At 45.4% G+C, this 25685-nt stretch overlaps 1 protein-coding gene across 2 annotated transcripts in view; it reads left to right on the forward strand.

Annotated features, from left to right (window-relative positions):
- LOC137521970 (beta-1,4-galactosyltransferase 3-like) overlaps positions 1–25685 on the forward strand; it is a 263991-nt gene that overhangs the window by 81126 nt on the left and 157180 nt on the right. Inside the window, exon 1 of one of the 2 annotated variants that reach the window (XM_068241949.1) lies at positions 2795–2898. The exons of the other annotated variant lie outside the window; for it this stretch is intronic. The gene's annotated coding sequence lies outside the window, so the exon portion shown is untranslated. Of the gene's footprint in view, positions 1–2794; positions 2899–25685 lie in introns of those variants that run through there. 2 annotated transcript variants of the gene reach the window in all.

Below are 25685 nucleotides of genomic sequence, written 5' to 3' on the forward strand. Positions count from 1 at the left end.
GATGGTGCAGTAAGTCACAACAATAGAACATTGAGGTAGAATAAATAAAGGTACTCACAAAGGGAGGTTGCTGGAGGAAAACCAACCACTGTAGTCAGGTGGAGATGCACAAACCCAACTCCACTCAGGTGTCCAGTCAAGCTGGACTTGGTCGCTCTCTTGGTGCAAAAGGTTCTAGATCAGGGGTGTCGAACTCAAATACAGGTGGGCAGAAATTGAGCTCTGGGACCAAGTCGCGGGCCGACCTCAATGTCTTTGTGGCCACCTCTCTTCCTTATAAAGTTCCCGGGTGTCTAATAGCCCCCGCTGTCCCCTATACAGTGCCCTAGTGTTTAGTGGTCCTCCCTCCTCTATACAGTTTCTTGGTGTCTAGTGGCCACCTCCTTCCCCTATACAGTTCCCTGGTGTCTAATGGCCCCCTCCTTCCCCTACACACTTCCCTGGTGTCTAGTGGCCCCCTCCTTCCCCCTATACAGTTCCCTGGTGTCTAGTGGCCCCCTACCCTATACAGTTTCTTGGTGTCTAGTGGCCCCCTCTTTCCCCTATACAGTTCCCTGGTGTCTAGTGGCCCCCTCCTTCCCCTATACAGTTCCCTGAGGTCTAGTGGCCCCCTTCCCTCTACTATACAGTTCCCTGGTAGCTATGGTATCTAGTGCTGCCCCCCCCCCCCCCCCCATATGCCTTACCCTCCGGTATAGCTTCTCTGGTGATCTAGAGTGGGCCAAACATAATGCAAAGTGGGGTAACCACCTGAGGGCCAAATCTGATGGTTGTGAAGGCCAGATGTGGCCCACGGGCCGGAGTTTGACATGTATGTTCTAGATGGTTTTGGGGTGGTGTCAGGCACCTGACCAAATAGAATACCTCTCCCAATGGAGGGTAGGTAACACAAAAGTGTGGTGGGGGAAAAAGGCGCCAAGGGTATGATAAAACTGCATTAAAACAGCTAAAAATGTAAAGCGTGAGGTGGCTTACTTTGAAGATGACAAATTTGAATGGTAAAAAACGAACTTTATTATGCACTTGGCATTGCGTTTCGCCGGTCTCAGCACGCTTCCTCAGGCCGAATACAGTGCCAGAGAGATCAAAGCCAGAGAAAGAGGCACCTCTTGCTCTGGCTTTGATCTCTCTGGCAGTGGAGCCGCTCTTTAAAGAGACTCCGTAACAAAAATTGCATCCTGTTTTTTATCATCCTACAAGTTCCAAAAGCTATTCTAATGTGTTCTGGCTTACTGCAACACTTTGTACTATCACAGTCTCTGTAATAAATCAACTTATCTCTCTCTTGTCAGACTTGTCAGCCTGTGTCTGGAAGGCTGCCAAGTTCTTCAGTGTTGTGGTTCTGCTATGAACTCCCTCTTCCAGGCCTCTCTATGCACACTGCCTGTGTGTTATTTAGATTAGAGCAGCTTCTCTCTTCTCTCTTATCTTTTACAAGCTGGATAAATCGTCCTCTGAGCTGGCTGGGCTTTCACATAGTGAGGAATTACAGACAAGGGCAAAGCTGTTTGCAGGAAGAAAAGAGCAGCCTGAAACTTCAGTGCATGAGAGATGCAGGGGGAAAGAAACACACAAATGATCTCTTGAGATTCAAAAGGAAGGCTGTATACAGCCTGCTTGTGTATGGATGTATTTTCTATGTGTGGACATGCTGTACATCAACCTACTTCCTGTTTTGGTGGCCATTTTGTTTGTTTATAAACAAACTTTTAAAAACTGTTTTTAACCACTTTTAATGCGGCGGGGAGTGGCGAAATTGTGACAGAGGGGAATAGGAGATGTCCCCTAACGCACTGGTATGTTTACTTTTGTGTGATTTTAACAATACAGATTCTCTTTAAATGTAGGCGGCAGAGTTGCGGGGTATCCGCTGTCACCTTGTGTTGTGTCTGCTCGGAGGAGAATTTGTCTAGTTCAGCAACAAATCCTTGGCAATGGCTGCAGATGACTCAACGCTGTCAGATGAGTTTATGGTTTAGAGGGAAATTATGATGCGAGCTTTGGCAGGACTCAGAATGTTTGTATGTATATATTTATATAATAGCAATGCAGTGTTTTTGTTGTGCTTTTCTGGAGACGGCATCTGCCTGCCCGATACCTAGGAATCCGTTACTTGAAGCCAGCCTGTGGGTGTTTGCAAAAAAAATCAATAACTCAAGGAAGGCTCGCTTCATTCCCTCCACAACGAGTACCGGTAATCCTAAATCATATGGACAGCGCTGGGTTCCCGGTTCAAATACCAGCTAGGTCAACATCTGCATGGAGTTTGTGTGTTCTCCCTGTGCCTGCGTGGGTTTCCTCCGGGCACTCCGGTTCTCTCCCACATACAAAAAACCATACAGATAAGTTAATTGACTTCCGCCAAAAAATGGCCCTCGACTACGATACATGCACTACACGATACATACACTGGCATAGGACTATGGTGGGGATTAGATTGTGAGCTCCTCTGGTCTCCTCTGACAATATACTCTGTACAGCGCTGCGTAATATGTCGGCGCCATATAAATACTTCAATAAATATGTCTAGTCAGAAAAAGCTCTAGCTTTCCGTGTGCCTAGGCTAGATTCCAATAAGGTGTGTACATTTAATTTCTATGCTGATGAGTTTGTAAGACGTGGAAATTAATTACGGTAGTGTTAGGGCTGGTACACACAACTTCTGCCCGGCTTCCAGCCGCATCCTGTTCAACAACAGCTTCCTGTTGTGATCAGCGTTTTTTTTTGTCCCCGCAGGAGGACACTAAGACACGGCGGTAATCGACCCTGGGCGCCTGGAGCATTAAGTATCCAGGGTCGCTTGGAACAACAGGGAAAATCGGGATCGGAATGCTTCGCTCGCGCAGATGCCGGTAATTGATACACGCCGCCCGATACGACGACTCCCGGACACTAGAGGTAAACGCTCGCCAAACGTCCGTGTGAACCGGCCCTACATATCAGTAATTTTATATTACAAAAATGATACTTTTCTTTTACAAAGTTTATGCTCGCATCACTCCTAATCCCTACTCTCTCACACTAACCCGCAAAAAGGGCACCGAGGACCCAATATTAGAGTATCTGTAAATTAACCACTATTCTATTACAGTGCAAATGATGAAAATAAAATATTGATAAAAAATACCAATGCTTTACTACAGCTAAATACAACCTTATTCTCACACTGAACCTTTTTACTACTGATGCCTAACCTTCACCACCCCCCACACCCCAAACCTAGCCACCGACCCCCCATCCCTAACCTTAACCACCCCTGCATGACTATCGTTAACCACCTATCCCCCATCCCTAACCACCCCCTCACACCTATTCTTAACTGCGTTATCCCCCTCCCTCATCTCCAATTGCCACAAAAAACAATTTTTTGGGGGTAAATATACCGACATAGAGGGGTAATTTTTGGAATATTGGTAAATTGATACATGAGCGTTCACGTTAATTAAGTGGACCCAAAACAAGTTGGCATTGTTGCCTAAATACAATACCTGCCTTTATCAATTCCAGCTTTAGTGGGCCAAGTTTGCTTATTACAGCAGTATTCTCCCCAGGCCTTTTTATGCGGGTGCTCCACCCAGCTAGTTTTGGTGAGCATCCGGCTGTCATCGACTCACCTCCTCCTCTGCTGCAAGCAGAATTGTGCAGAGAAGCACCGGCCCTGCATTCTATCATCTCTCCCCACCCGGCTACTTTTTCATGCCACCCGGTTGGAAAAAAATTCTGGGAAGAACACTGTACAGTATTATTATGAATGGATATGTCTATTATTATTTAAAGAGAAACTCCAAACAAGAATTGAACTTTATCCCAATCAGTAGCTGATACCCCCTTTTACATGAGAAATCTATTCCTTTTCACAAACGGACCATCAGGGGGCGCTGTATGACTGATATTGTGGTGAAACCCCTCCCACAAGAAGCTCTGAGTACCGAGGTACTTCTGGCAGTTTCCTGTCTGTGAACCCTGTTACATTGTGGGAAATAGCTGTTTACAGCTGTTTCCAACTGCCAAAACAGCAAGCAGCAGCTACATCACTTGCCAGCAGTAAAAATGTCACCATGTGATAAAATGTCAGAATGTAAATCAGGGATTTAAAATATTTTACAATGGGCAAACACTGACTAAATAATTTATACATAATTATTGTAAACATGAAGCACTTTTTTATTACATTATTTTCGCTGGAGTTCCTCTTAAACCTCCTTGCAGTTATCCCGAGCTCAGCTCGGGGTAACCTGCGCAGGAGGATTTCTCAGGCCCCGCTGGGCCGATTTGCATAATTTTTTTTTTCTACACGCAGCTAGCACTTTGCTAGCTGCGTGTAGCACGCGATCGCCGTCGCTACCCGCCGATTCGCCGCTACCCGCCGCGCCGAGCCGCCCCCCCCGCTCCAGACCCCTGCGCAGCCTTGCCAATCAGTGCCAGGCAGCGCTGTGGGGCATATCGGGATTCCCTGTGACGTCATCCCGCCCCGTCGCCATGGCGACCGAGGAAGCCCTGCACGAAATCCCGTTCTCAACGGGATTACCTGCTTACTCTGATCGCCGAAGGCGATCGGAGTGGGTGGGGGGATGCCGCCGCTCAACGGCTATCATGTAGCGAGCCCTGGGCTCGCTACATGATTTAAAAAAAAATATTTTTTTTTTAAAGTTATGCGCTGCCTCCTTGCTGGCGTTAATTAGACCAGCAAGGAGGTTAAGAGTATTTTGGGGTATTTTTGAACATTAAAGATTCCAAAAGACTTCTCCTACATTTTGCAATTGGTTTCCGGAGCTCCTTTCTACATCCTTGTAATGTATTTACTGTATACGATCCCCGATGACCTCCAGGTAGTGTTATACGTCCATCAGACATTGCTGATCACGTATGCCGGTTGTTCGAGTGGTGGAGAGTTAACGTCAGTCAGAACAGTCACATTTAAAAACCATTGTATGGATGAAACCCATTAGGCTGACAACTTCTGCATACCCAACCGCTCATACATTATAAATGAAACCTCAAGCGTCTCAGCAACACTTTCAGCTGAGATTCTCGGATTTGTGGATGGCCTCCCAGGTCGTGCTGCATCTTCACTCTCAGAATCTCCACGCTGAAAGTTGGCACGCCACTTCTCCACAGGTGAGTATGATGGTCATTTATTGGCTAGTGCGAGGCTTCTCTCAGACCGGATAACCTGCAAGCTTGTTGGGCAGTTCAGCTTTATTTATGTTGAAGGCCACCACATGCTTAAAGCAGATCCGGGATAAACTTTTACTCATTGCATAATTGTGTTCCTTTCATATAGTTTATAGGGCATTCCTCAAGCCAAATACTTTTTTTGTTTTGTTTTAATACTCTAATTCCCTATAAACTAAACAAGCCTTGCCGATAGCTCCTTTTCTGCCTTGGCAAGGGCTTATGGGAGCTCAGTCTGGGCAGGAGGAGGAGGTTACTAGCCATTGATTTCAGAGGCAGAGGGGAGGAGGAGAGGGGACTGAATTTACACACAGGCAAGCTGATAGCATCTTTAGCCCTCAGCCTGTGACAATGTGACAAACAGAACATGGCTGCCCTTATTGTATTACAGGAATAAATAATCATAAAGTTTTGAAGCTGTTGGCAGCTCGATATGCTATGTAAACTTTAGATAAGATGTATAGACAAGTTACTTGTTATAGTTAGTTTTTCATCTCGGATCCGCTTTAAAGAAAACTTGAGATTGGGGGGGGGGGGGAGATATCAAAAATGTATACATACCTGGGGCTTCCTCCAGCCCCCTCCGGCCAGATCGCTCCCACGACACCGTCCTCCGCTGCCTGCAGCCTCCGCAAACTGCCCCGGAAAGTCCTCCGGTCCAGGCTGGCTGTGCGCGCTTCTCTGTCGCTCTCCCGTGGCCGGGAGCGTTCTGCGCATGCGCAGTAGTGATATGGGGAGCGTTCACAGCCTGACTGCGTCTGTGCCAACTGGACGACTTACCGGGGCCAGTTGCGGAAGCTGCAGACGGCGGCGTGGGAGCGATCAGGCCGGAGGGGGCTGAAGGAAGTCCCAGGTATGTATAGATTTTTGATATCCCTCCCCTATCTCAGGTACACTTTAAAGAGGAACTTAAGTGAAAAGGGGAAAAATAAATCAATACATTGCAAAGTGAGAAGTAAAAAAATAGAAGAAAGATGAAGAAATGATTGCTATTCGCCATGTTATTTGTTCATATTGTTTGATCCACAATCAGCGATGCAGGTCCAGGGCTGTGGAGTCGGTACAAGAAATCATCCGACTCCGACTCCTCAGTTTATGAAATCACCGACTCTGACTCCAGCTACCCAAATGAGCTCAGAATCCTCGACTCCGACTCCTTAGTCTAAAACTTACCAGGGCTGTGGATTTGATACCAAAATCATCCGACTCCTGACTCCCGACTCCTCAGTTTATGAAAACTCTGACTTCAGATACCCAAAATTGCTCTGACTCCCGACTCCTCGACTCGAACTACGACTCCACAGCCCTGTGCAGGTCATCCTCTTTACTGTTTGCAGGCCTAAAAAAAAAAAAAAAACAGCACCAATTGCTATTACTTATAACTACACCCACTAACAATGCAGTAGGCTAAAAGGTTGTTTTTTTATAGATATACATATGCACAGAGGGAGATACTGGTTGCTTGGCGGTTAGCGATTGCTGTTATTTCCCACAATGCAACAAGGCTCCCACAGTGTGATGTCAGGACCCAGGTGATGACCTCACACTGTGGGAGGGGTTTCACCACAATATCAGCCATACAGACTCCTCTGACGATCTGTTTGAGAAAAGGTAAAGATTTCTCATTGGAAGGGGGGTGTCTGCTACCGATTGGGATGAATTCAGTCCTGGGATAAAGCACCAAAAGACTGAACTGGGACGTGTTTAGTATTCGTACATTTTTGACAGACAGCACATCTCCCCACCCTCTCTCCATCATTGCACTTTGTTTAGGGCTGATGTGTGGGTGAGGTTCTGTGTTGTGTTTCCTGGACCTTTTCCCACCCAGCTGTGGGTCTTGCGGTCTATAAATTATGCTTCTTTCGCAAGTCTTCTCTTTTCCTGTTTCCTTTGAAGGAACTGAGCCGCACCTGACAGATGGGCAATGCAGGGCTGTTTATCACTATCAGACTTAAACCGTTAGCACATCTAGCAGGAGAGTCATAGAAAGTGCAAGTCTCAGGCCGCGACCATGCATACTGTCTCGCGTGCTGTAGCTCCGCCTCACATTGCACGCGCGCTGGCGTAATTACATGGTACAGCGTGGTGCTGATATGGTTTAAAGTTTCAGACTCTTTGATCAGAGGGGACCTGACGCCACGCTGGACTAGAGCTGGTGGAGGTGGGGAGCCCAGATTTGTCCACGTAATATTTATGTTACATGGTGCAGCGTGGGGGGAGGGGAGGGGACTCAGTCCGACACTTTGATCTAAAGAGTGACTTTGGCATACTGCGCAGGAATGTGCTCACGCAGATGCAGTACGACAGTAAGCATGCCCAGGCTCTAGTCCGGAATGTTCCGAGGGCGGCAGAGGATACAGGAAGCTTCTGGACGATCCAGGTAAGTCTCCATTTGTTGTTAACAGGGAGTGTGAAAACAGGCAAACATTGTCTTGAGAAGGTTGTATTTCAGATATGCTCTATTTATATTTTTCGGACTATAAGACGCTCCTGACCATAAGACACACCCAGGTATAGAGGACAAAAACCAGGGGAAAAAATATGTACTAAACCTGGTGCATCCATGGGGAAGGGCATCTTGTGGATTATGCCCCTTAATACCTCATTTCCCCCTTGAACCTCTTGTGTGTCTCCCTTGTGTCCTCCTCTGTCCCCCTGTGTCCGCCTCTATGCCCCTTTGTGTTCTCCGTTTGTCCCCCTATGTCCTCCTCTGCATGGGCACAGTACAGGGAGTCCCCGACATTGCGGCGGGTAGGAGGTTTGTTTGACAGGCGTTCATAAGTCAGGAACTCCCTGCATTTGGACTATAAGGCGCAGTGACTTTTTTTTACCCCCTTTTAGGGGAGAAAAATTTAGTCTTGTTGTTAAAAAAAAAATACAGTCGAAACTTATTAGTATCTAGAAGCTTCCCCCTCCAGAGGTAAGTATTGGTGAGAGGTTTTTTCTTACAGTTTCTCTTTAAAATTGACTGGGAGGCTTAGGAGTGAGCTGGCATTCAGGTGTTGCTTAGGTCAGTGATCTGCAAACTCTGCCCTCCAGCTGTTAAGGAACTACAAGTCCCACAATGCATTTGCCTTTATAAATCATGACTGTGGCTGTCAGACTCCTGCAATGCATTGTGGGATTTGTAGTTCCTTAATAGCTGGAGAGCCAAGTTTGCAGATCACTGGCTTAAAGGAATACTATCGATACCCAAGTGTTCTAAAATGACAGTGTGCAAATAATGTCTAAGTAGCTGTGTAAACATTTTCCTACCTTTCATGTTAAATATCAGAGGCAAAAGCTGTAATTTATTGAGGGTAGGATTTAGCTATATTGGGACAAATCAATTGCAGAAGGGGTGTCTGCTTCAATGCACAGCCAGGGTTGCATATCAGACTACAGAAAGCAAATATCAAACATATCAAACTCTGAAAGCAAAAACAGTATGAAAAGCTGTGAGAATTAGTTACATTTCCTCTGCTCTCTTCAGACACGTCAGTCAGAAACACAGGACACAGGAGCTGCAGCTGTTGGGAGCTCTCTTCTCTGTCACACACAGAGCTACACATAGAGTTAACTGATCAAGTGTGAGGGGAATTTCCGCTCTCCTCATGGCTCAGTCAGCCGTCAGTTTTGGCGTCAGTAAACTTTGAATGTATTCTGATAACAGTAAACAAAGAAGTTGCTAGTAAAATGTATACACCAGTACTTAGCAGCACTTTCCAAACAATTCCTGTGTCAATTGAAAAAAATATGTGAATCGATAGTATTCCTTTAAGGTGGCCACACACGATGCAATAAAATGATCCGATTTTACAGTAATTCGATAAAAACGATCGTATCTCTCGAAAAAATCGAAAGTTTTTGTTTTTCTCATTTGACTGAAAAATCTGATCGGAGTTCCCGTTTTTTTTTTTTTTTTGCGATTTAAACCGATCCGGAATGCCAGATATTTCTCTTCAATTTTTACTAAAGATTATATAGTGTGTGTTAGGTTGTCAATTTATTAATATACACACCCAAGCAATTTTCTCAGAGTTTCCAATCATTTTTATCATACCGGTAATTGGGGAAACATTGCACATAGGTGTGTGGTACATTGGTCATATTTTTGAAATGTTACAATCAGTCAGAAAAATGTATTGCAATTCTTAAATTGAACAGATATTTAAAACATTGTATGGTGTGTGGCCACTTTTAGGTGAACATGAAAAGATAAGAATCATGTAGTATTTCTTACACTGCAAAAAACAGCATTTTTTTTTTCTATCAAAACTTTAATGCATATCTCATTAACAGTGACAGTCTATTAAATGCATATTAAAAAAAAAATGCCTGAACTTTGGTTCCAATGAAATGAATGACAATAATAAAGCGCGGGGATCCATTTGCCCTTCATTAGTTAGCATAGCAGAGAGCAGAGCCCTGAGGCTAGTGACAAAGCCATTGGTAGCGGTGCGGAGGAGCGGTTCCCATCGTGCGGCACCCAGGGAATCGCCGTTCTGCGTAACTGGTGGCCTTAGCGCCTCCCTTAAGTGCCTCTTCAATAAGTGATGCCTCTGCTGCAATCGTCTCATTTCCTATGAAGCTAATGATAGCGTTAATCCCATTCAGAGGCAGTTCCAGCTCGGTGTGAGCCTTGCCTGAGGGCGGCTGACTGAGGAGGCCGGAGCGCTCTGTGTTTCCATCCTCTACTCTCTCTCGGCGCTCGCAGCTGCTCTCCTTTGTTTCACAATTACTATGTAGACATAGCGTCGCTTCCTAATGGGGTCTATGTTGGATCGCGCACAAAGGATTAACCTTCCAACGCTGAGCCAAGAAATGTCACAGGAAAAGGAATATTTAGTGCTGCACGGTATAGACTCGCAGAACGTCTGCAGATCTGTTCACTATAGTCCCACCGCGGGGCTCTCGGGCTCCTCGAGGCGTTCGTGACAGGCTCTCTTTACAGAAGATCTGCTATTAGAGGGTAAAAGGAGGCCATACATCTAGCAATGTGTGGGCAGACTGATGGAATCTGATGACAGAGAGATCTGTTGGTTGCCCATACACGGCAGGCCGGTTCATGATGGATTTAATGCTGAAATCGGTCAGGAATCAGCCTAGTGACGCTGGCTCTACTGCATGCCTGGCCCCGCATGTCATTCAGCAAAAATAATACAACAGTCAAAACTACTGTACTGTGCTTAACCACTTTACCCCCGCGCGTACGTATTTCTCCGCACCTTTTTCCATCCTTTAAAAACCAGGGACGGAGAAACACGTACTTTCCGCGTTCCCGACGCTGCTCGCGCTCCCGCTCGTAAACACGCCACCCGCCGCTAGTAAACACGCCGCCGCCCGCTCGCCCAGAGATCAATGAACGGGAATGTTCGTTGATCTAAGCCCCGCAATGATCAGCTGCTCTCCTATGGGCAGCGCGATCATTGTGAGAAAAAACTCACGTGTCCAGCCTCCTTATACTTCCTCCAAGCTTCCGGAAGGAAGCTTGGAGGTCGCATTAAAACAAAAAGTTACTGTGGCCATCTTGTGGCCAAATAGTAAACTACACCCTACACATTTTTCACATACAAATAAATGACTTTTACACATAAAATTAACTCATTACCTCCCACACTCCCCATTTTTTTTTTTTTTGTAATTAAAAAAAAATTAAAAAATTTACAATTAAAAAAAATACATAAATAGTTACCTTAGGGACTGAACTTTTTAAATATTTATGTCAAGAGGGTATAACACTGTTACTTTATAAACTATGGGCTTGTAATTAGGGATGGACGCAAAACTGAAAAAAATGCACCTTTTATTTCCAAATAAAATATTGGCGCCAAACATTGTGATAGGGACATGATTTAAATGGTTTTATAACCGGGACAAAAGGGCAAATACGTTTCATGGGTTTTAATTACAGTAGCATGCATTATTTAAAAACTATAATGGCCGAAAACTGAAAAATAATTATTTTTTTCCCCACATTTTTCCTATTTTCCCATTAAAACACATTTAGAAAAAAATAATTCTTGGCATAATGTCCCACCTAAAGAAAGCCTAATTGGTGGCGAAAAAAACAAGATATAGTTCATTTCATTGCGATAAGTAATAATAAAGTTATAGACGAATGAATGGAAGGAGCGCTGAAAGGTGAAAATTGCTCTGGTGCTCAGGGGGTAAAACCCCTCAGTGGTGAAGTGGTTAAAGTACATTCAAGTATAAAATAAAACTGTGGAATATCTTAAGTCATTTTTAGGAGGAGGAAGATAGATACCTTCAATTATTTCATTAGTTTATTTTCACCTTGGGTCTCCTTTAAAGGACATCCAAGGTGACATGTGACATGATGAGATAGACACACAGATAACTATGCTGTGTTCCTTTTTTTTTTTTTTTTTTTTTTTTTTCTTTCTCTGCCTGAAACAGTTAAAAAAAATCAGGCATGCAAGTGACCCTTCTGTCTGGGTCGGGACCGGATCGGACTATAGTGTAACCCTCACTGATAACGATTTGCAGCCATAAAACGCTTTCCTGGTAGAAAAGGGCTTCTAAGAGCAGGATAGAGATAAAAACGGGCAATCGTTCATAGATTTTAGCTTTGGCATACTTCAATTAATTTGTCATTGAGAAGAGGCCATGAATAAGTAATTATTTAAAGGAGTTAACAGGGTAAAAATTAATAAAATAAGCGCTACTTACCGGGGGCTTCCTCCAGCCCCAATCTCCCAGCATGTCCCTCGCCGCAGCTCTTCCCGCAGCCGCTCGCCGCAGCTCCGTCCTGGTCCCCGGCGATGATGTCAGGGCGACCTCCAGGTCGGCCTGTACTGCGCCTGCACGAGTGGCGCTGTCAGTCACCGCCACGTGGGCCGGAGCGGACTGCGCAGGCGCATGACTACTGCAGTGATAGCGCCGCTCGCGCAGGCGCAGTACAGACTGACCTGGAGGTCAGCCTGACGTCATCGCCGGGGACCGGGATGGAGCTGTGGCGATTTGACATGCTGGGAGCTTGGGGCTGGAGGAAGCCCCCGGTAAGTAGCACTTATTTTATAAATTTTCACTGATAACTTCTTTAAGTATATTTTAAAGTGATCCTTAAGTCAAGTATAAAAAATGAGATTTACTCACCTGGGGCTTCCCTCAGCCCCCTGCAGCCGATCGGTGATCTCACAGCCCCGCTCTGACGCTCCAGGACCCGCCGGCGAACACTTCCGGTTTGGCCGTCACCGGCTGACAGGCATGGGAACGCGAGTGATTCTTCTCGTTCCCAGCCTGTATATCGGCCTCTATGCTGCTATGGCGGCCTCGAAGAATCACTCGCGTTCCCATGCCTGTCGGCCGGTGACGGCCAAACCGGAAGTGTTCGCCGGCGGGTCCTGGAGCATCAGAGCGGGGCTGTGAGGGCACCGATCGGCTGCAGGGGGCTGAGGGAAGCCCCAGGTGAGTAAATCTCATTTTTTATACTTGACTTAAGGATCACTTTAAGTATATTACTTAAAGGGAACCTACACTGAGAGGGATATGGATGTTTCCTTTTAAACAATACCAGTTGCCTGACTCTCCTGCTGATCAATTTCCTGCAGTAGTATCTGGATCTCACACCTGAAACCGGCATGCAGCTAATCCAGTCTGAATTCAGTCAGAGCACCTGATCTGCATGCTTGTTCAGGGGCTGTGGCTAAAAGTATTAGAGACACAGGATCAGCAGGAGAGTCAGGCAACTGGTATAATTTCAATAGGAAAAATCCACATCCTTCTCAGTTTAGGTTCCCTTTAAGTAAAAGTATATTTTTTGTATGTAGGCACTTGGTTCACTTTAAACCTGGAACGCACTTCAAATTTTGATTGTCCACTTTCTGCCCATCCAACTCGGTTTCCAGCCCTGCTTTGTTCTTTTTCATCCTTAGTCACTTGCATTCTCCTCCTTATCACCTGTCCTATTCCAGTCACACCTCGAACCAGAAACCACATTCCTCGCCTACCCACGTATCCTACAAGATTTATTGACGAGCTGCTCTGCCAATACCCTGTGTCTGGCCTGAGTTCTGTGCACCATGGGCACTTATTGTCTAGTGTTAGTTAATCATTTTTGGTTAAGGAGGTTGATGACGTTGGGTTGCTGTTCTCAACTGTCTACTTCCTTGCTTGATTTGGTGAGACATGGGTCAGTAAGCCCAACCCTGGCGTACGAGAGGAATCGGCGCAGGATACAGCCGGGATATGCCTGATCCTGCTGCTGCACAAGTCCCGGCCATGCTAAATACTATTCCCCCTCCAGGCCGCCATGGATGGTGGGGAATGAAATAATTTGACTTCCAGCAATTGCTGGAGGCCGAATTATTGTGTTTTAAAAGTAACTTCAGCTCTGTCTCCTGACGGCGCCAAAGTTACTCCCTGTGCGCCTAAGTCTCCTGCGCTGGATTCACTGTGTTCGCAACCCTGGCCGTAGGTCTTCATAGGGTTAGGGTTACCCTAACCCTTTGGCGGTAGTGCCGTCTGGCACTCACTAACGGACGGTAGTGCCGTCTGGCACTCACTAATCATCACTGGGTAAGCAGGTAGATGACGATAGGTTGCTGTTCTCAGCTGTCTACTTCCTGCTTAGTTTGGTGAGACGTGAGTAAGCCCAACCCTGGCCGTAGGTCTTCATACCGAACACGTTGCCTTTGGCGGTAGAGCCGTCTGGCACTCGTTAATCATTGTTTGATAAGGAGAAAGATGACGATAGGTTGCTCTTCTCCGCTGTCTACTTCCTTGCTTAGTTTGGTGAGACATGAGTCAGTAAGCCCAACCCTGGCGTACGAGTCGGCGCAGGATAGGGTTAGGGTTACCCTAACCCTTTGGCGGTAGTGCCGTCTGGCACTCACTAATCATCACTGGGTAAGCAGGTAGATGACAATAGGTTGCTGTTCTCAGCTGTCTACTTTCTGCTTAGTTTGGTGAGACGTGAGTCAGTAAGCCCAACCCTGGCCGTAGGTCTTCATACTGAACACATTGCCTTTGGCAGTAGAGCTGTCTGGCACTCGTTAATTTTTGTTGGTTAAGGAGGATGATGGCGATGGGTTGCTTTTCCCTGTTGTCTACTTCCTTGCTTGGTTTGGTGAGACATGAGTAAGCTCAAGCCTTGCCGTAGGTCTTCATACCGAACATGTTGCCCTTGGCAGTAGAGTCGTCTGGCACTCGCTGCCTCTTCTCTGTGGTTTCAGCCTGACAGTTGATGTGTGTGTTTTAGCGCTGGAAGGTCGCCTGCCAAGCTTTAATTGCCACGCCGGTCTCTGAGGAATTCTCTTGTTGCTGTCGCTTTACAAGTTTGTGTTTGTAGTTCGGAGGCATCACTAGAGTTGCGATTACAAAACAATCTGTGTATCCCCCCAGAGGGATTCACGTGAGGAAGATCATCCTGCTCTGCGGTGACAATCGATCGGGCTCGGCCTGTTCCGTTTCCTGACTGATTTATCCTTCGCTTAGATCACCAATCTGGCCCTTCTGCTAAACGTGCAGAGAAAATAGGTAGGGATAAATTATAAATAGACTGTTTTACTTGCTGGAAGAATTGTTTAGGTAGTCTTGTGATCTGTCCACTATAAGCCAGTCAGCCACTACATTAAACCCTCTGACAGGTGGCATAAAAAACAGATTATCTCATTACAGAGGCGTCTGCCGAGTGCTGAAAACATTAGAGACGAGCTGGTCCACCTTTAGCTCTGATCAGCCAATATTCACTTGGCATGGCCTTAACAAGATGCTGATACCGCTGCTGAGGAATGTTGGTCCATGCTGACATAATGGCAGCTCTAAGTTGGGTCAGATTGGATGGTGGCGTTTTCAAGCTTTGATGTGATCTTTCGACTTTATCCCTCAAGTACTCAATGCTGTTGAGGTCAGGGGGCTTAGCTGGCCATGGAAGAAGCTTAAACTCTGATTCAGGCTTCTCAAGCCAATTTGAGACCGATTGAGCCTGGTGGCAAGGGCCCACAACAGGCCTCTTTTCCTATTTTTCTGTGATACCAAAGGCACTCTTGATAGTCTCCTTCTGCTGAAGCCCATCCTTTGCAAAGTCTGTCTTGTTGTGGGTTGGGTTATGCCTTGTGATGCATCTGCATTGAATTCAGCTGTAATTTTTCATGTTGTTGCACTTCTGTTGCTGCAAATTATGCATGCTGCTCGCTTTTTACCTCTCTCGTTCACCCAGCCTTTTCCCACCAGAACAGTCCTTATCGCTTGAAGTTTTTTTTCTCGACTACCACTCACTAAACACGTGAGATACTGTTGGGCGAGATAATCAGAGCATGTGCCACGCCTTCATGAAATGTTGGGGGAGGAGCCCATAGAAAGAGGTCCATGAGTAAGCATTCTGACACCATGCTACATCCGCTGCCTGGGACCTGTCATGTCCATGTAACAGATTCAGTAGACTGATGACACTCTTTGCAACAGGTTGCATGGATCGTTATAAAAGCCTCAGGGAGGTTTAAAATCCCGAGGAAGAAAATAATTGACTGGTGTCCCGTTTGGAAGCTGGGAGTGTTCAGGCATCGGTCACTCAGGGTGCGGTCTCTTGGCAAGCACACATGTGTTGGCAACTCTTCCAAATGCCTTAAAGTGAATGTTTACCGGTTTAAAAAATAAAAAAGTCGGATACTCACCTAAGGAGAGGGAAGGCTCGGTCCTAATGAGCCTTCCCTCTCCTCTCCCGGTGCCCGGTCCCGCGCAGGATCCCCTGTGGCAGTATTCGACCAGTTCAGTCAAATACTGCCACTTCCGCATGCCGAAGGGAGCTTTCGGAAGCCTTCGGGAGCACTCGGGCTCCCGAAGACGCGGCCGCTCCATACTATGCATGCGCGAGCGCCCTCTATGACGCACTCGTGCCTACGTAGTATGGAGCGGCCCGTCTTCGGAAGCCCGAGTGCTCCCGAAGACCTCAGAAGTCCCTGCCGCGGCGTACGCGAACGGGGGAGCCAGCGCAGCACCGGGAGAGGAGAGGGAAGGCTCATTAGGACCGAGCCTTCCCTCTCCTTAGGTGAGTATCTGACTTTTTTTTTTATTAGCGGTACCCATTGGCTTTAAGGTGGCCATACACTTCAGTGTTCTCCCCAGATGTTTTTCCAACTGGGTGGCATGAAAAAGTAGCTGGGTGGAGTGCAAGTGGAGGAATGCAGGGCGTGTGCAGCTCTGCTTATAGCATAGGAGGAGGATGAGGAGGCGAGCTGATGACAGCCGGGTGCACCCTAAAATTAGCCGGGTGAAGCACCCAGCTAAAAGAGCCTGGGGGGAACACTGCACTTATAGATTTGCAGCAGATTCCACCATTAGATAGATTTCTGGCAGATGCCTGTCAAGTCCAATCTGACAGGAATCTATCTGATGTGTGCCACACACTAGGGACAGATTTCCAATAGATTTCAGAATGAAATGTATTGGAAATCGATCTAAATGCATTATTGCACCATTAGATCCAATGCAACTCTATGGGCCATGGATCTGCTGCCAGCAGCCGATCCACCTAGATCTTCCATCCTGTCAGATAGATCAAATCGATCAAAATCGGCCGCAAATCGATCGAATGGGGAATTTGAGAGAATTGTTTTCTGATCGATCGATTCTGTAGAATGGATCGGTGGCTGAAATCGACCTGTGTTTGGGCCCGTGTACCCAGAGTACAGGAATATTCAGTTATATGTGTAGATTAGCAAGTTATAGATCATACTAGAGATATGCTTGGTATGCATGCAGAGACAGGAACAAGGCAAATGTTTCATGAGTTTGACGTGCTTGGGACTGTAGCTGCTTTCTGTCCTCACTGGATTCAGCTGCTGATCAGGTCAGTCAAGCGTGACCGTGTGATACCAAATGACTATGGGCCGATTCTTTTCACTTTTCTCCTAAGTTTTCTCCTAGGTGATACTTCACACCTTATCAATAAAATGCCTTGAAGCCACCAGCAAGCAAGAATATACTCTGAATAATTTTAACAGTACTTTTTCCACCTACTTTTTGGTAGAAGATGAAAAATGACCTCCTAGGAGAAACCTTAGGAGACAAAAGTTGATAGAATTGGGCCCTATGTGTCCAAGAATCCCAGCATTAGGAGTCTACTTGAGGAGGTGTGACTTATCTAGTTCACAGGAAGTAGGCAGTGACCACCTCATCTCTGCTAACAGGAAGTAGCAGGGAGGTATTTAGCCTGTATAGATAGGTGTACAGCTGCTCAATGGGTTTCTCAGTTTGAATAGTTTAATTACAAAGGCAACATTTTTTAAAGCTGTCTTGTTCGCCATAAAATCAAATTCCATTTACCCACAGCTCTGCGTTTATTATGCAGTCCACCGCCTGACCCTGCAGTGCAAGCATTCCAATACAATCATAAATGTTTCTGCTTTAAAGAACAAGCGACACCCATGCTAACCTAGTAATAAAAAACACATATATAAGTAGATAAATACTACTTCTACTTACATACCAGATGTATTGTGCTATCCACGTAATGATTTCTGTGAATCTTACAAAGGAAAAACAGAAAATTGTATTCTAGGCAGTGGCCATCTTGCCAAGCTAATGCTGACATCATATCCTTCCTGACTCTTGTTTTCCCGCCTCCCTTCTCTAGCTCATTGTATATTTATTAGCTGCCCTCCTCCCAGAGTCTTTTTTTACTTACACATCCAATCACTGAGTCACCTCAGCCTTACTTATAAACACAAGTGATCAGCTAGGCAGGGAAATAAATGGAAGAGGAGGAATATATTATAGATAAAAAGAACTCCCAGCATTCAAAAGAACTCCCAGCATTCAACTTTTTGGCACTGTTTGGCACTAAGGCCAGTGCTCCTAAAGTATGTGATAACTCCAAACCATAACAGCAGAAAAAAGTTTTGAATGCAGGATTATCATCTTTATCACTTAATACACTCAGACCAGTTGCTGTTGAAATTTGATTTTTACGGTGACAATACCGCTTTAACAAATCATATCTCATTCAGCCTGGCTCTATTCTGGTACATTGCCAGGGAGAAGGTAGCTTGTTATCTCCCCTACCACACTCCTGCGCTTCACTTGATTGGCTGACAGTGTCACACGAGGCTGAGAAGGGAGAAGCTGCTGAAATACAATCGTCGTTGTGCTCACATGTGTTTTCAAAGCAAGCTAGATATGACCGTGCAGTTGGTAGAGGTGGGGAAAAACACAAGTAAGGGAGGAAATGATAGTCAGATTGGCTTCAGCCAGAGGCAGCAAAGATGGAACATGCCTAAAACAGTTTTCTCTTTAATTGCTATATAAAATTCACTGAAATCAAAATGAGGACAGTACAATACATGTTATGCAAGCAGAACAAGTATTTATCTACTTATATATGTTTTTTTTTCCCTGGCATAGTATGGCTGTCTCTTCTCCTTTAACTAATCAACACAAATGGTTTCCGAGTTCCAGGCATAGTTGGGCCTCGGCTAACCCGTGGATATCGCTCGCTTGCATGTGGCTTGCGAGATTTTACATTTTTTGAGGCCGTTTTTGTGCAGGACTGAGTGCTTGGGAGATTCATCCCACCAGATTGCCCATTAGCCTTTCTTAATACGTTTAATGACAGTTAATGCTTGTTCTCGTCTTCTTCCACATGACGTAGGAAATTAACTTACGCCTCATTTCCAGGGATGCTTATTGCGCACTTATTAACTTGCCAACCAGCCTGGAATAATTTAATTCTCTGGCTTTTAGTCATTATGAGGTCGTACGCAAATGGATGCTGCAGTGGGACCGGCGAAAGCCTAGAGTTTATCTGGGATGTTATTGTGAGGAATCTTCTGTAGAAGGACCCTGATGTAAACGCAAGCAATATATGCTCATGTAGTGAGAAGTAAAAAAAAAGTGACTTACCTCAGTAGTTGAAAGCTGTCCAGTGTCTTTCCCCATCCTCCTTCAGGCCACTGATCCAGTTCAGGATCCTCTTCATCTTCCGGCTGTCCTCCCAGTTAAAGAGGAGCTGTTAGGTATAAGGTCTCAGAGAAAATAAACACATATATCAGTAGCTAAAGATTGGCTGTACTTACATTACATATGCATTTCACTGTCCACGTTTGTACTTCACAGAATTTGTATATAGTATATGCAGAGATAGATGCTCCTGACTGCTCATGGCAGGCTCCATGTTTTTCTGTCAAATGTGTCGTCATGTCCTGCCTGCTTCCTGATCACAGATAAGCTCCTACTTGAACAACACAGTGTGCAGTGAATATTAATGAGCCATGTGGCTAGGAACAATAGTTGACTCCTGCAGAGTACTCTGTCCGAGATTTATCAGTGCTACGCGCTGGACTGATTACAAGCTTCTGTAACATCTCATTAGCAGCCGAGGGGAGGGCCCCAGAATGCTTTGCAGTTTAGTATGCGGCTTGCATCCTTATGGGTCTATAACAGACTTGCTGATAAGCACACATCAAAGGTAACTGAGATTTTTATCTTCACTAATGGCTTTTGGGCTTCCTTCTAAACTGTTTAACACAGGAGAATAAAGGTTTAAATTAGCTTCTGCAGCCTGACAGTTACTCTTTAAGGAAAAGCACATCCAGAATGGCCATGCGCAATTAAAGGGATCCAAGCAGCTTTTTCTCCCTGCAGTTTGTCCTAGTTTCTAATAGCTGTAGGAACTGCCATTTCCTCCCCTCCCACCTCCCCTTCTCTGCCCTTCTTTATCCAGGGGAAGGTGTGAAGGTAATCAAGCTTGACTTCTCTAAACTGTTTGAAGCACAGTGTCCTATCTCCCCACCCTCCCTGCTGACGAAAGCTTTTATTTGCTCATTGCTACTGCTAATTACAGCAGTCTTTATCTGCCCGCTCGTTCTTAGGAAGGCAGGCCGTGGAAGTGGAGCAATAAAAGCCTCTAACGTACATTTATATGTAATAAGAAGAGGTCGAATGGAATTTTCTTTAATAATGAGCCACATTGTAAGTTTGCATATTTAATTTGCAATTGAGTTGCCCTGGGGGCTAAAAATGCTTGGTTCACTTTAAGGTCTGCGCATACCAAGTAGAAAGAAGCCCCTTATGCGTGGCTTTTCACCTCCATGCGCGTGGACTTTGTTCTGCTGGGCATGTGCGCACCTTATGCATGCCTAGTCCGCAGGAGCTTGTCCACTCCGGAGGCAAAGCTAGAAGACACCTATGCCACTTGCTGGGTTCAATAGATATAGAGCGGGAGTGTTCAACTCAAATAGACAGTGGGCTGAAAATAAAAATTCAGCCAGGGAGTGGTCTGCGCATTCACAATTTACTAAGACTAAAACTGAGCTTGCAGTTAATCCCGCCCCCTCCATGCCTAACCTTCAAACCCTCCCCGTGGATGCCTAACTTTAACCGCCCCCGCTGCACAAAACAATAAATATCGGGTGCTGCTAATATCGTTATATAGCAGGGGTCCAGATTTCCTGCCATAAACAATATTTGTATGGACACCTAATGCGGTCCACAAACTTCTGTGGCTCTCTGGTGCCCGGACTTCCTGTTTCCACTTCTTCCTGTTTCCACTTCTTCCTGTTTCCTGTGTAGTCGCACTGATGTCAAGCTTCTATGGGGATTCAAAATCGGATACAAAAACTGTTTCACATTAAAAATGCATCTATGCAGCCATACTCAAATCGCATGTGAGACGGTGGAAATGACCCTAAGAACCTCCCTTATGGGGAAGTTCATTTAAAGCAGACCTGAAAGCTGAACATCCTCTCTACTCTTAGAGATAAGCAACAGCATAATAACCTTTAAAGTAAAACCTTTATTTGTTACATCTGATACAATTCCTGCAATAAATCTGCATTGTGTCTACTCCCTGCTTTCATGGAAGCAGACATGGGTTTAACATCCCATGTTTACAAATTAGCTGCTCTGCCATGGCAGAGGTTATGCCTGAGCTGACTCAGCTGAGAGATCAAACTATAATTTGGGATTAGACACAGATGAGGGGGGATTAGACAGGCTAAACTCTCTAAATATACACAGGGTGGATTTGCCTCTGTTTTCCTTCTGTCCTGTGCAAGAGTTCAGCTCCACTTTAAAAAAAAAAATACATCTCAGTTGCCTTTAAAAGAACTCCACCGGTGTGAGACCTACGGAAGCTGCCATATTTATTTCCTTTTAAACAATACCAGTTGCCTGGCAGCCCTGCTAATATTTCTGGTCGGTGGGGTCTTTATCACACACCTGTAAACAGCATGCAGCTAATCTTGTCAGATTTGTCCTAGACCTCTGATCCGTATGCTTGTTCAGCGTCAATGGCTTAAAGTATTAAAGGAATACTGTAGGGGGGTCGGGGGAAAATGAGTTTAACTTACCCGGGGCTTCTAATGGTCCCCCACAGACATCCTGTGTTGGCGCAGCCACTCCCCAATGCCCCGGTTCACTTCTGGAATTTCAGACTTTAAAGTCTGAAAAACACTGCGCCTGCGTTGCTGTGTCCTCGCTCCCACTGATGTCACCAGGAGCGTACAGCACAGACCCAGTATGGTCTGTGCCTGCGCAGTACACAGCAATGCTGGGGCAGTGGTTTTCAGACTTTAAAGTCTGAAATTCCAGAAGTGAACTGGAGGCGGCGCCAGAGCATCCGTGAGTGGCTGCGCGGGCACAGGATGTCTGCGGGGGACCGTTAGAAGCCCCGGGTGAGTTTAACTCCTTTTCCCACCCCCCCACAGTATTCCTTTAAGCCTCATCTACATGCAGTGTTCTCCCCAGGCTCTTTTAGCCGGGTGCTGCACCCGGCAAGTTTTGGTGAGCACCCGGCTGTCATCACTCAACTCCTTTTCTGCTGTAATCAGAATTGTGAAGAGAAGCGCCAGCCCTGCATTCTTTTATCTCACCCCACCCAACTACTTTTTCATGCCACCCGGTTGGAAAAAAATTCTGGAGAGAACACTGTACATGGTACAATTTTCCATCAGATAGACAGATCTATTAGATAGCTCCTATAAGAAATTGCATCGTGTGTAGACGTCCAAATTGTTTCAGATAGATTTTGCTTTGATAAGTGCCCAAAATCTATTGCAAGATCTAACGCAATCTGATTGGCCCGGTTGGAAATTATGTTATAGATCTGTCTAATAGATCCGGTCTGATGGACAATTGTACCGTGTAGATGAGGCTTAATGCTGGGTACACACGGTACGATTTTCCGTACGATAAAAGCATCCAATTGATAAATTCCCTCATGTCCTATATTACTCCCGATCGATTCTGCGCTCGACTTCTCATAGAAGTGAATGGAAAAAGATAAGAAAAACGAGCAAAGAAGAGAAGAGAACCGAGCGCAGAATCGAGCGGAAAAAACGATTGTGTGGGAAAATCGTAACGCGTGTACTTAGCATTAGAGGGAGGGTATCAGCAGGGCAGCCAGGCAATCTGTATTGTTTAAAGGAAATAAGCGTGTCAGCCCGAATATCCCCCCCCCCCCCACCTCGGGTTCGCTATAATGTTCTGGTAACGCTGTGAGAAGGTTTTATTTACTACAGTGACAGGAAGTGGTTACCGCTATGATCAGGATATAATTATGAGTTGAGGCTGGTATCATGTTTCTGGCCATTTCCCAGGCTATGGCTGCAGGGAACAGGTTACACAGGAATCGTCTGATAATGGTGCTGTTATCTGTAGTGACTAGAGATGGAGAAACTGCCTCCTTGTGTATTCTGTGAGACAATAGCACTACAGCTGAGATTTCTATACCTTGCACTGATGGCAGCCTGATAACCCCGAACAGCTTTCGCCACTAGCCAGAATACGTGGAGCTTTACCTTGTGAGTAAGCGTTTACCCAAAGCGTTCTTTAAATAAATGTGACATTATCTGCATGATATATGTGACATTATCTGCATTATGAAGTATCAGTGTTTCCACTGGTATTTTCCCATCGCTCATTTCTGTTACCTTATATTTCCTCCCCTCATCCCCTTCTGCATGGGAGCTGCCATCTTGCTGGTGATGTCATCACTGTGCGCAAATATCCAGGAGGAGGATCCGCCCACTGCAATTCCACAACCGTGCTTTACTGTCCCATCACCAAATGTCACATCATCTGACCGTATGTAGCCAACGATCGTTACCCTGCAGATTCAGTCTATTCATTGCGTGAAAATGGATTCCCTTAAACTATCCAACTGATCAATAGTAAAAAAAAATCGATTGAACGTATAGGTTCATTGGGGGCCTGGAAGGAAGCACGGTAGATCGATGGCCCGTAGCATTGAAAGCTGTCGTTCAAACGATTTTCAATAGATTTCCTGCTTGAATCCATTGAAAAGTGATGAGCTCTGTGTGGTAGGAAACGATCATTTTGAAACACAGAGTGGAAGTCTATATGTGTATGGCTAGCTTTATTTTAGGTGTATGTGTGTATATATATATATATATATATATATATATATATATATATATATATATATATATACTATCTGTCTATCTCACATAGAAGGAAACTTAAAGAGAAACTCCGACCAAGAATTAAACTTTATCCCAGTCAGTAGCTGATACCCCCTTTTACATGAGAAATCTATTCCTTTTCACAAACGGACCATCAGGGGGCGCTGTATGACTGATATTGTGGTGAAACCCCTCCCACAAAGAAACTCTGAGTACCGTGGTACTTTCCTGTCTGTGAACCTCGTTGCATTGTGGGAAATAGCTGTTTCCAACTGCCAAAAAAGCATGCAGCAGCTACATCACCTGCCAACAGTAAATATGTCAGCATGTAATAAATGTCAGAATGTAAATCAGGAATTTAAAAGATTTTACAATGGGCAAACACCGACTAAATCATTTATACATAATTGCTGTAAAAATGAAGCACTTTTTTATTACATTACTTTCACTGGAGTTCCTCTTTAAGTACATATTTTTGTTAAATTAAAAGCATCAGGAGTGTTTTTAAGAAAAAAAAAAGGGAACCATAGTGAAAACAACATGACTGGCGGATTTAATTTGCAATATTTCATTCTAAATGTATTTACTGAAATGTATCACCGGTGGCGACAACTTAACTTCAGGTGATCTCTACGGAATGTTTTTTTTTCCTGAGAATTCCAAAGCCAGTGAAAATAATACCTGATCTCCCAGAAAACTCTGAGGGTAGAATTCCACTTAGCTAAACAGCCTGGGCTAAGCATCACTAGGAGCTACATAGCAATATACAGCAATATATAGAGGTAGGAAGTGTTTCGGATGCTGAAATTAGGAAAATGTACGTAATGTGCATATCCTGAATAATTTACTGCAATCTACTATTTGCTACTACAGGGCCTCTTTGGTATGGGAATTACCTTGCCTGTTAAGTAAATGATCCTAATTAGACATCACAGAGTTTCCCTTCACACACTAAGGCTACTTACACACCAAGACGTTGCGTTTTAGGGGATGATAAGGTCGCATAACGTGCGAGGATCTGTGATTGGTGCAAGGACAACAATCTTGTTCTCAACACGGCAAAGACAGTGGAACTGATTGTGGACTTCTGGAAAGTCCCCCCTGCCCCCCTCCCTGTGCTCATCGACGGGTCTGAGGTCTCCAGAGTTCAAAGCGTACGGTTCTTGGGCACAACCATAACAAGCGACCTCAAATGGGAGCAGAACACTACTAAAACCCAGAAGAAAGCACAGCAAAGGCTATTCTTCCTGCGCCAATTGAAGAAATTCGGCATGTCACGGGAACTGCTGATCAGCTTTTACACCACGACCATCGAATCCATCCTCTGCTGCTCCATCATAGTCTGGTATGCCGGAGCAACTGCTAAGGACAAATACAAACTCCACAGAGTGATAAACGCAGCGGAAAAGATCATCGGCGCCCACCTGCCCTCACTAGATCTCCTCTACTCCACGAGGATGAAGACAAGGGCCACCAAGATCCTACTCGACCCCTCCCACCCGGGCAGACGCTACTTCGAGACCCTTCCATTGGGACGCCGGTTCAGATCCATCCCCTCCAAAACCACTAGGCGTATGAACACCTTCTTCCCCCAAGCAGTTCACCTGCTGAACTCACTGAACTCAAGACCCCCCCCACCCTCACCACCATCACTGGGACACTCTAGCCCCCAGGGCAACCCAAGACTCTAAATGTGTTTCTCTATACGGTTGCGTGTATGTTTTGCTTTGCCTTGATTATGTTTGCCGGGTGTTATATGTTTGCCGGGTGTTAATTGTTATATGTACCTGAACTGCCACTTGCCATGTGAACCACAAGCAATTCCGGGCCCACCAATCGGTGCGCTTGGCGACAATAAAGATGATTCCCTAGCGCAACGCATGGTGGTGTTGAAGTTGGATGTCAGATTGAGCCGCGTTATGCAGCCCTCAAAGCAGCCGCTCCAGGTTAGTGATAGGAAATCCAGATCTTTTTAAAGGGGAACTGAAGAGAGAGGTCTATGGAGGCTGTCATGTTTATTTCCTTTTAATCAATACCAGTTACCTGCCAGCCCTGCTGGTCTATTTCTCTGCAGTAGTATCTGATTAAAACCAGAAGCAAGCATGCAGCTAGTCTTGTCAGATCTGACTTATAAGTCTGAACCACTGA

The sequence above is a fragment of the Hyperolius riggenbachi genome, chromosome 6, assembly GCF_040937935.1.
Source record: "Hyperolius riggenbachi isolate aHypRig1 chromosome 6, aHypRig1.pri, whole genome shotgun sequence".
NCBI classification, from domain to species: domain Eukaryota; kingdom Metazoa; phylum Chordata; class Amphibia; order Anura; family Hyperoliidae; genus Hyperolius; species Hyperolius riggenbachi.